The sequence below is a fragment of the Zophobas morio genome, unplaced genomic scaffold (genome assembly GCF_036711695.1).
Source record: "Zophobas morio isolate AGI-343-1 ecotype UQ-CSIRO unplaced genomic scaffold, CSIRO_AGI_Zmor_V1 ptg000018l, whole genome shotgun sequence".
In the NCBI taxonomy this organism is placed as follows: Eukaryota; Metazoa; Arthropoda; class Insecta; order Coleoptera; family Tenebrionidae; genus Zophobas; species Zophobas morio.
In genome coordinates this window covers 4,632,347-4,641,763 of record NW_026972123.1, presented here as the reverse complement: position 1 = coordinate 4,641,763, position 9,417 = coordinate 4,632,347, and positions in this window count along the sequence as shown.

Here is a 9,417-nt window from a genome sequence, read left to right as displayed (position 1 = left end):
TTTCAAACTACTTCTAAAACAGAACACAAGGGACGTCCGAAATTCTAGTAAATTGCTTCAAAAACAATTCACAGAAAGATCCCTGAGATTATTTCAAATTACTTCAAAAACAAACCCAGGGATCTCAGAAATTCTTTCAAATTACGTCAAAAATGAAATACAAATGGTCCCAGAAATTCTTTAAAAGCAGGACCCATAGGAGGTTTTCAAGGTCCTTTCAAACTACTTCTAAAACAAGATCTGTAGGAAGTCCCCGAGATTCTTTCAAATTACTTCAAAACCTAAACACAGAATAATTCATGAGATTCTTGCAAATTACTTCAAAAGCCAGACCCATAGGAGTTCCCCGATATTCTTTCTAACTAGTTCAAATACAAAACCCACGGGACCCAGAGATTCTAATATTTCTTCAATAATAATTTACAGAAAGATGTCCGAAATTGTTTTAAATTACTTCAAAAACAAGGAGAAGGATCTCAGAGATTCTTCTTTCAAATTACGTCAAAAATGAAACACAAAAGGTCCCAGAAATTTTTCCAAACTACTTCAAAAGAAAGACCCATAGGAGGTCTCCGAGATACTTTCAAATTATTTTAAAAACAAGGCAATAGACCTCTGGGAATATTTCAAATTACTTCTAAAACAAAACACATGCTGTTTTCGGGATTCTTTCAAACTACCTAAAAAACAAAACACAAGAAAATACCGAGATTCTTTGAAATTACTTAAAATAAACATAAGTGGGTCCCCAAGTTTCTTTCAAATGACTTTAAAAATAAGAATAAGACAAGGGACGCCTGGGAGTATTTCAAACTACTTCAAAAACAGAACAGAAGGTGTCCTCGAATTTTTTTTTTAATTACTTCGAAAACAAAACACAAGTGGTGTTTAAGATTAAAAAATCAAACACAAAATGCTCTGAAATTATTTCAAACTACTTCAAAAACAAAACACAAAGGGCTTCCGAGATTCTAATAAATTGCTTCAAAAATAATTCACAGAAAGACCCCCGAGATTTTTTCAAATTACGTCAAAAATAAAACACAAAAGTTTCCAGAAAGTCTTTCAAACTACTTCAAAAGTAAGACCCATAGGAGTTCACCGAAATTCTTTCAAACTAAGTACTTTAAAAACAAAACACAAGGGGTTTCTGAGATTGTAATAAATTGGTTCAAAAATAGTTGTCAGAAAGATTTCCGAGATTCTTTAAAATTACTTCAAAAATTAAATAAGGGATCCTCCAGCTTCTTGCAAATTACTTCCAAAATAAAACACAGAAGATTCCAGAAATTCTTTCAAACTATGTACTTCAAAAACAAAATACACGGGGTTCCCGAGATTCTTTCAAACTACTTCAAATAAAAAACACAAGGGATCCCTGAGATTCTTTCAAACTACTTCCAAAATGAAACACAGAAGGTCCCACAAATTCTTTCAAACTACTTCAAAAACAGAACACAAGATGTATCCGAGATTTTTTTCAAATTACTTAAAAAATAACACACGAAAGGTACCAGAAATTTTTTCAAACTACTTCAAAAACAAGACCCACAAGGATTCCGGAGATCCTCTCAAACATCGGATATTTTTTCAAATTAGTTTAAAAATAGGACAAAGGTAAATTACTTTGAGAATAAAACAATGGACTTCTGGGATTCTTTCAAACTACTTTAAAAAGAAAACATAAAGAGGTCTCGAGATTCTTTCATATTACTTTAAAAATAAGAGAATGGAGTTCTTGGATTCTTTAAAACTACTTCAAAAACAAAATATTAAGGGACCCAGAGATTCTTTCAAATTACTTGAAAAACAACACATAAGGGGGCCCCGAGATTCTTACAAATTACTTTGAAAATAAGACAATGGACTTCTGGGATTCTTTCAAACTACTTTAAAAACAAAATATAAAGGGATCTCGAGATTCCTTAAAATTAAATAAAAAATAAGACAATGGATGCCCCCGAGATTCTAATAAAAAATAATTTATAGCAAGATCCGTAAGATTTTTTCAAATTACTTCAAAAATGAAATATAGAAGGTCCCAGAAATTCTTTCAAACTACTTTGAAAACAAAAACAATACACAGGATTCCCGAAATTCTTTCAAATTACTTCAAAATCAAAATATATACAAGTGGTCTTCAAGATTCATTCAAATTACTCCAAAAGTAAGACCTAGAGGAGGTCCTCGAAATTCTTCAATTCAGAGAAAGATATCCGAGATTCTTTTAAATTACTTCATTAACAAAAGAAGGGATCCAAGAGATTCTTTCAAATTACGTCAAAAATGTAACACAAAAGCTCCCAAAAATTCTTCCAAACTACTTCAAAAGCAAGACCCATAGTACGTCCCCGAGATTCTTTCAAACTAATTCAAAGACAAAAACAAAGGGGTCCCCGAAATTCTTTCAAATTACTTTAAAAGTAATACAAGGGATCTCCGAGATTCATCCGAAGTACTTCAAAAACAAAACACAAGGATTCCCCGAGATTCTTTCAAATTACTTCAAAAATGAAATACAGAAGGTCCCAAAAATTCTCTCAAACTATTTCAAAAACAAGATCTGTAGGAAGTCTCCAATACTTTTACAAATTACTTTAAAAATAAGAAAATGGGCCTCTTTCAAACTACTTCAAAAACAAAACACAGGGTTCACCGAGATTCTTTCAATTTTCTTCAAAAACAATACATAAGGGGTTTCACAATATTCTTTCAAATTACTTCAAAATTAAGAAAAGAGATCCCTGGGATTCTTTCAAACTACTTTAAAAACAAAACACAAGTGGCCTTTGAGATGCTAACAAATTGCTTCAAAAATAATTTACAGAAAGATCCCTAAAATTCTTTCAATTTTATTTCGAAACAAACAAGGAATCCCAGAAATTCTTTCCAACTACTTAAAAATTAAGATTTGTAGGAGGTCTTGCAAATTACTTTAAAAGTAAGACAAGGGATCCCCGAGATTCTTTATAATTACTTCAAAAACAAAACACAAGATGTCCGCGAAATGTTTTCAAATTTCTTCAAAAATAACACACAGAAGGTACAAAAAATCCTTTCAAACTACTTCAAATGTAAGACACACAAGGATCCCCGAGATTCTCTCAAACTACTTCAAAAAGAAGACAAAAGTGACTTCGGAGATTTTTTCAAATTACTTTAAATAATAATAAGACAAGGGAACCCTGAGATTCTTTCAAACTACTTCAAATAAAAAACACAAGGGATCCCTGAGATTCTTTCAAACTACTTCCAAAATGAAACACAGAAGGTCCCACAAATTCTTTCAAACTACTTCAAAAACAGAACACAAGATGTATCCGAGATTTTTTTCAAATTACTTAAAAAATAACACACGAAAGGTACCAGAAATTTTTTCAAACTACTTCAAAAACAAGACCCACAAGGATTCCGGAGATCCTCTCAAACATCGGATATTTTTTCAAATTAGTTTAAAAATAGGACAAAGGTAAATTACTTTGAGAATAAAACAATGGACTTCTGGGATTCTTTCAAACTACTTTAAAAAGAAAACATAAAGAGGTCTCGAGATTCTTTCATATTACTTTAAAAATAAGAGAATGGAGTTCTTGGATTCTTTAAAACTACTTCAAAAACAAAATATTAAGGGACCCAGAGATTCTTTCAAATTACTTGAAAAACAACACATAAGGGGGCCCCGAGATTCTTACAAATTACTTTGAAAATAAGACAATGGACTTCTGGGATTCTTTCAAACTACTTTAAAAACAAAATATAAAGGGATCTCGAGATTCCTTAAAATTAAATAAAAAATAAGACAATGGATGCCCCCGAGATTCTAATAAAAAATAATTTATAGCAAGATCCGTAAGATTCTTTCAAATTACTTCAAAAATGAAATATAGAAGGTCCCAGAAATTCTTTCAAACTACTTTGAAAACAAAAACAATACACAGGATTCCCGAAATTCTTTCAAATTACTTCAAAATCAAAATATATACAAGTGGTCTTCAAGATTCATTCAAATTACTCCAAAAGTAAGACCTAGAGGAGGTCCTCGAAATTCTTCAATTCAGAGAAAGATATCCGAGATTCTTTTAAATTACTTCATTAACAAAAGAAGGGATCCAAGAGATTCTTTCAAATTACGTCAAAAATGTAACACAAAAGCTCCCAAAAATTCTTCCAAACTACTTCAAAAGCAAGACCCATAGTACGTCCCCGAGATTCTTTCAAACTAATTCAAAGACAAAAACAAAGGGGTCCCCGAAATTCTTTCAAATTACTTTAAAAGTAATACAAGGGATCTCCGAGATTCATCCGAAGTACTTCAAAAACAAAACACAAGGATTCCCCGAGATTCTTTCAAATTACTTCAAAAATGAAATACAGAAGGTCCCAAAAATTCTCTCAAACTATTTCAAAAACAAGATCTGTAGGAAGTCTCCAATACTTTTACAAATTACTTTAAAAATAAGAAAATGGGCCTCTTTCAAACTACTTCAAAAACAAAACACAGGGTTCACCGAGATTCTTTCAATTTTCTTCAAAAACAATACATAAGGGGTTTCACAATATTCTTTCAAATTACTTCAAAATTAAGAAAAGAGATCCCTGGGATTCTTTCAAACTACTTTAAAAACAAAACACAAGTGGCCTTTGAGATGCTAACAAATTGCTTCAAAAATAATTTACAGAAAGATCCCTAAAATTCTTTCAATTTTATTTCGAAACAAACAAGGAATCCCAGAAATTCTTTCCAACTACTTAAAAATTAAGATTTGTAGGAGGTCTTGCAAATTACTTTAAAAGTAAGACAAGGGATCCCCGAGATTCTTTATAATTACTTCAAAAACAAAACACAAGATGTCCGCGAAATGTTTTCAAATTTCTTCAAAAATAACACACAGAAGGTACAAAAAATCCTTTCAAACTACTTCAAATGTAAGACACACAAGGATCCCCGAGATTCTCTCAAACTACTTCAAAAAGAAGACAAAAGTGACTTCGGAGATTTTTTCAAATTACTTTAAATAATAATAAGACAAGGGAACCCTGAGATGCTTTCAAACTACTTCAAAAACAAAAACAAAAGACAAAGGACCTCTGGCATTCTTTCAAAGTAATTTAAAAACGAAAGACAAGGGACCTCCGAGATTCTAATAAATTGCTTCAAAAATAATTCATAGAAAAATCCATGAGATTATTTTAAATTATGTCAAAAATGAAAGACAAAAGGTTTCAGAAATTGCTTCAAAAATAATTCACCGAAAAATCCCCAAGATTCTTTCAAATTACTTCAAAAATAAGATATAAAAGATCCCAGAAAATCTTTCCAACTACTTCGAAAACCATATCTGTGGGAGGTCCTCGACATTCTTTCAAATTACTTTAAAAGTAGGACAAGGGATCCCCGAGATTCTTTCAAATTACTGCAAGAACTATACACAGGATTCCCGAGATTCTTTCAAATTACTTCAAAAACAAAACATAAGTGGTCTTCAAGATTCATTCAAATTACCTCAAACGCAAGACCCTCAGGGGGTCTTTGAGATTCTGTCAAATTACGTCAGTAATGAAAAAAAAGTCTCAGAAATTTCTTCAAACTACTTCAAAAGCAACACCCATAGGAGGTTCTCGATATTCTTTCAAACTACTTAAAAAAAAAAACATGGGGGCCCGAGATTCTAATAAATTGCTTCAAAAATAATTCACAGAAAGTTCTCCGAGATCCTTTTAAATTACTTCAAAAATGAAACCACTTCATTAGCATAACCCATAGGAGGTCCCCGAGATTCTTTCAAACTACTTCAAATATAGAACATAAAGGGATCCCAGATTCTTTCAAATTATTTCACAAACAACACATAAGAGTGTCCTCGAAATTCTTATAAATTACTTTAAAAATAAGACAATTGACCTCTGGGATTCTTACAAACTACTTCAAAATCAAAACATAAAGAACCCCCCAGACTCTTGCAAATTACTTTAATAATAAGACAATGGACCTTTGGGATTCTTTAAAAATGCTTCAAAACAAAACACAAGAGGTGTCCAAGATTGTTTTAAATTACTTAAAAAATAATACATAGAAAAATTCCTGAGTATTTTCAAATAACTTCAATAACAACACACAAGTGGTTTTCGAGATTCTTTCAATTTCCTTCAAAAACAAGACACACGGAGACCCCACGATCCTTTGAAATTACTTCAAAAACAAAACATAAGGGGGTAACCGAGGTTATTTCAAATTACTTAAAAAATAAGACAATGGAGCCCTGACATACTTTCAAACTACTTAAAAACAAGTGGCCTCCGAGATTCTAATAAATTGCTTCCAAAAAATTCGCAGAAAGATCCTCGACATTCTTTCAAATTACTTCAAAAATGAAATGCGAAAGGTCCCAGAAATTCTTTCAAACTACTTCGAAAACAAAAACAATACACAGGATTCCCGAGATTTTTTCAAATTACTTCAAAAACAAAATATATACAAGTGGTCTTCAAGATTCATTCAAATTACTCCAAAATTAAAACCTAGAAGAGGTCCTCGAAATTCTTTCAAATTACCTCAAAAATGAACCACAAAAGGTTTCACAAATTCTTTCAAACTACTCCAAAAACAAGACCCACAGGAGGTCCACCATATTCTTTTAAACTTCTTCAAAAACAAAACACACTTGGTCACCGCAATTCTAATAAATTGCTTCAAAAACAATTCAATGTTTTTGTTTTAAATGATTTCAAAAATAATACACAGAAAGATTCTTAAGATTCTTTCAAATACTTCAAAAACAAAACACAAGTTGTTTTCGAAATTCTTTCAAACTACATAAAAACACAACACAAGGAGACCCCAAAATTCTTTGAAATTACTTAGAAAATGATTTGAAAAGATTCTTTCAAATTACTGGGATTATTTCAAACTATTTCAACAAACAAAACAGGAGACGTCCCCGAGATTTAAATTACTTCAAAAACAATACACAGAAGGATTCTCGAGATTTTTTCAAATTACCTCAAAAATGAACCACAAAATGTCCCACAAAATCTTTCAAACTACTTCTAAAGCAAGACTCGTAGAAGGTCCACCATATTCTTTGAAACTACTTCAAAAACAAACCACACGTGGCCACCGAGATTCTAATAAATTGCTTCAAAAACAATTCACAGAAAGATATCCGAGATTCTTTTAAATTACTTCATTAACAAGAGAAGGGATCCAAGAGATTCTTTCAAATTACGTCAAAAATGTAACACAAAAGGTCCCAAAAATTCTTCCAAACTACTCCAAAGAAAGACCCATAGTAGGTCCCCGAGATTCTTTCAAACTAATTCAAAGACAAAACAAAAGGGGTCCCCGTGATTCTTTCAAATTACTTTAAAAGTAAGACAAGGGATTTCGGACATTCATTCAAAGTATTTAAAAAAAGCATAAGAAGGTCTCCGACATTCTTTTAAAAATTATTTTAAAAACAAAACAATGAATCTCTGGAATTTTTTGAAACTAAACATTATTTCAAAAACAAAACACGAAAAGTCCTCGAGATTTTTTTTAAATGACTTCAAAAATAATACACAGAAAGATTCTCGAGATTTTTTCAAATTACTTCAAAAATAAAACACAAGTAGTCTTTAAGATTCTTTCAAATTACTTTAAAAAACAAGATCCACAGGAGATTCTCGAAATTCTTTCAAATTGCGTTAAAAATGAGTCCCAGAAATTCTTTAACACTACTTCAAAAGCAAGACGTACAGGAATCCCCCGAGATTCTTTCAAACTACGAGTACTTCAAAAACAAAACACAAGGGTTCCCCGAGATTATTTCAAACTATGTCAAAAATAACACACAGAAGGTACCGGAAATTCTTTCAAACTACTTCAAAACAAGACCCACAAGGATCCCCGAGATTCTTTCAAACTACTTTAAAAACAAAACAAAAGTGACCTCAGAGATTATTAATTATTTTAAAAATAGGACAAGGGAACCCCGAGATTCTTTCAAACTACTTCAAAAACAAAACAAAAGCAGTCCCAGAGATTATTTCAAACAAATTAAAAAAAAGGGTTATCCGTGATTCTTTCAAACTACTTAAAAAAAAAACGCAAGGGTTCCCCGAAATTCTTTCAAATTATTTCAAAAACAAAACTGTAGAGGCCCTCAATATCCTAATAAATTTTTTAAAAATAATACACCGAAGGATTCCCGAGATTATTTCAAACTACTTTAAAAACAAAACAGAATACGTCACCGAGATTTGTTTAAATTACTTCAAAAACAATACGCAGAAGGATTCCCGAGATTCAAATTACTTTAAAAATAAAACACAAGTGGTCTTTAAGATTCTTTCAAATTACTTTAAAAACAAGATACACAGGAGATTCTCGAGATTCTTTCGAATTACGTTAAGAACGGAACACAAAACGTCCCAGAAATTCTTTCAAACTACTTCAAAAGCAAGACCCACTGGAGGTCCTCGAGATTCTTTCAATCTACTTCAAAAACAAAACACAAGGAACCCCCGAGACTCCAATAAATTGCTTCAAAAATAAATTCACCGAAAGGACCTTGAAATTATTTCAAATGATTTCAAAAACCATTCAACGGATCCCAGAAATTTTTTCAAACTACTTCAAAAACAAGATCTGTAGGAGGTCCCCGAGATTCTTACAAATTACTTTAAAAGTAGGACAAGGGATCTGAGAGATTCTTTTAAATTACTTCAAAAACTATACACAGAATGATTCCCGAGATTCTTTGAAATTACTTAAAAAAATAAACATAAGTGGATCCCCGAGGTTCTTTCAAATTAGGTACTTTAAAAATAAGACAAAGGACCTTTGGGATTGTTTCAAACTACTTCAAAAACAAAACAAAAGTTGTCCTCGCGATTTTTTTAAACTACTTCAAAAACAATACGCAGAAGGATTCCCGAGATTTTTCATATTACTTAAAAAAATTACAAGTGGTCTTTAAGATTCTTTCAAATTATTTTAAAAACAATATCCGCAGGAGATTCTCGAGATTCTTTCAAATTACGTTAAAAATGAAACACAAAACGTCCCAGAAATTCTTTCAAACTACTTGAAAAGCAAGACCCACAGAAGGTCCTCAAGATTCTTTCAAACTATTTCAAAAACAAAACACAAGGGACCCCCGAGATTCTTTCAAATTACTTCAAAAACAAAGTAAGATATCGCCGAGATTCTTTCAAACTATTTCGATAACAAAACAAAAATATCCTTAGAGATTAGTTCATACCAATAAAAAACAAAAAGTATATCTGTGATTCTTTCAAACTACTTCAAAAACAAAACACAATGGGTCCCTAAGGTTCTAATAAATTGCTTCAAAAATAATTAAAAAAAGATGCTCTAGATTCTTTCAAATTACTTCAAAAATACAATACAAAACGTCTCAGAAATTCTTTCAA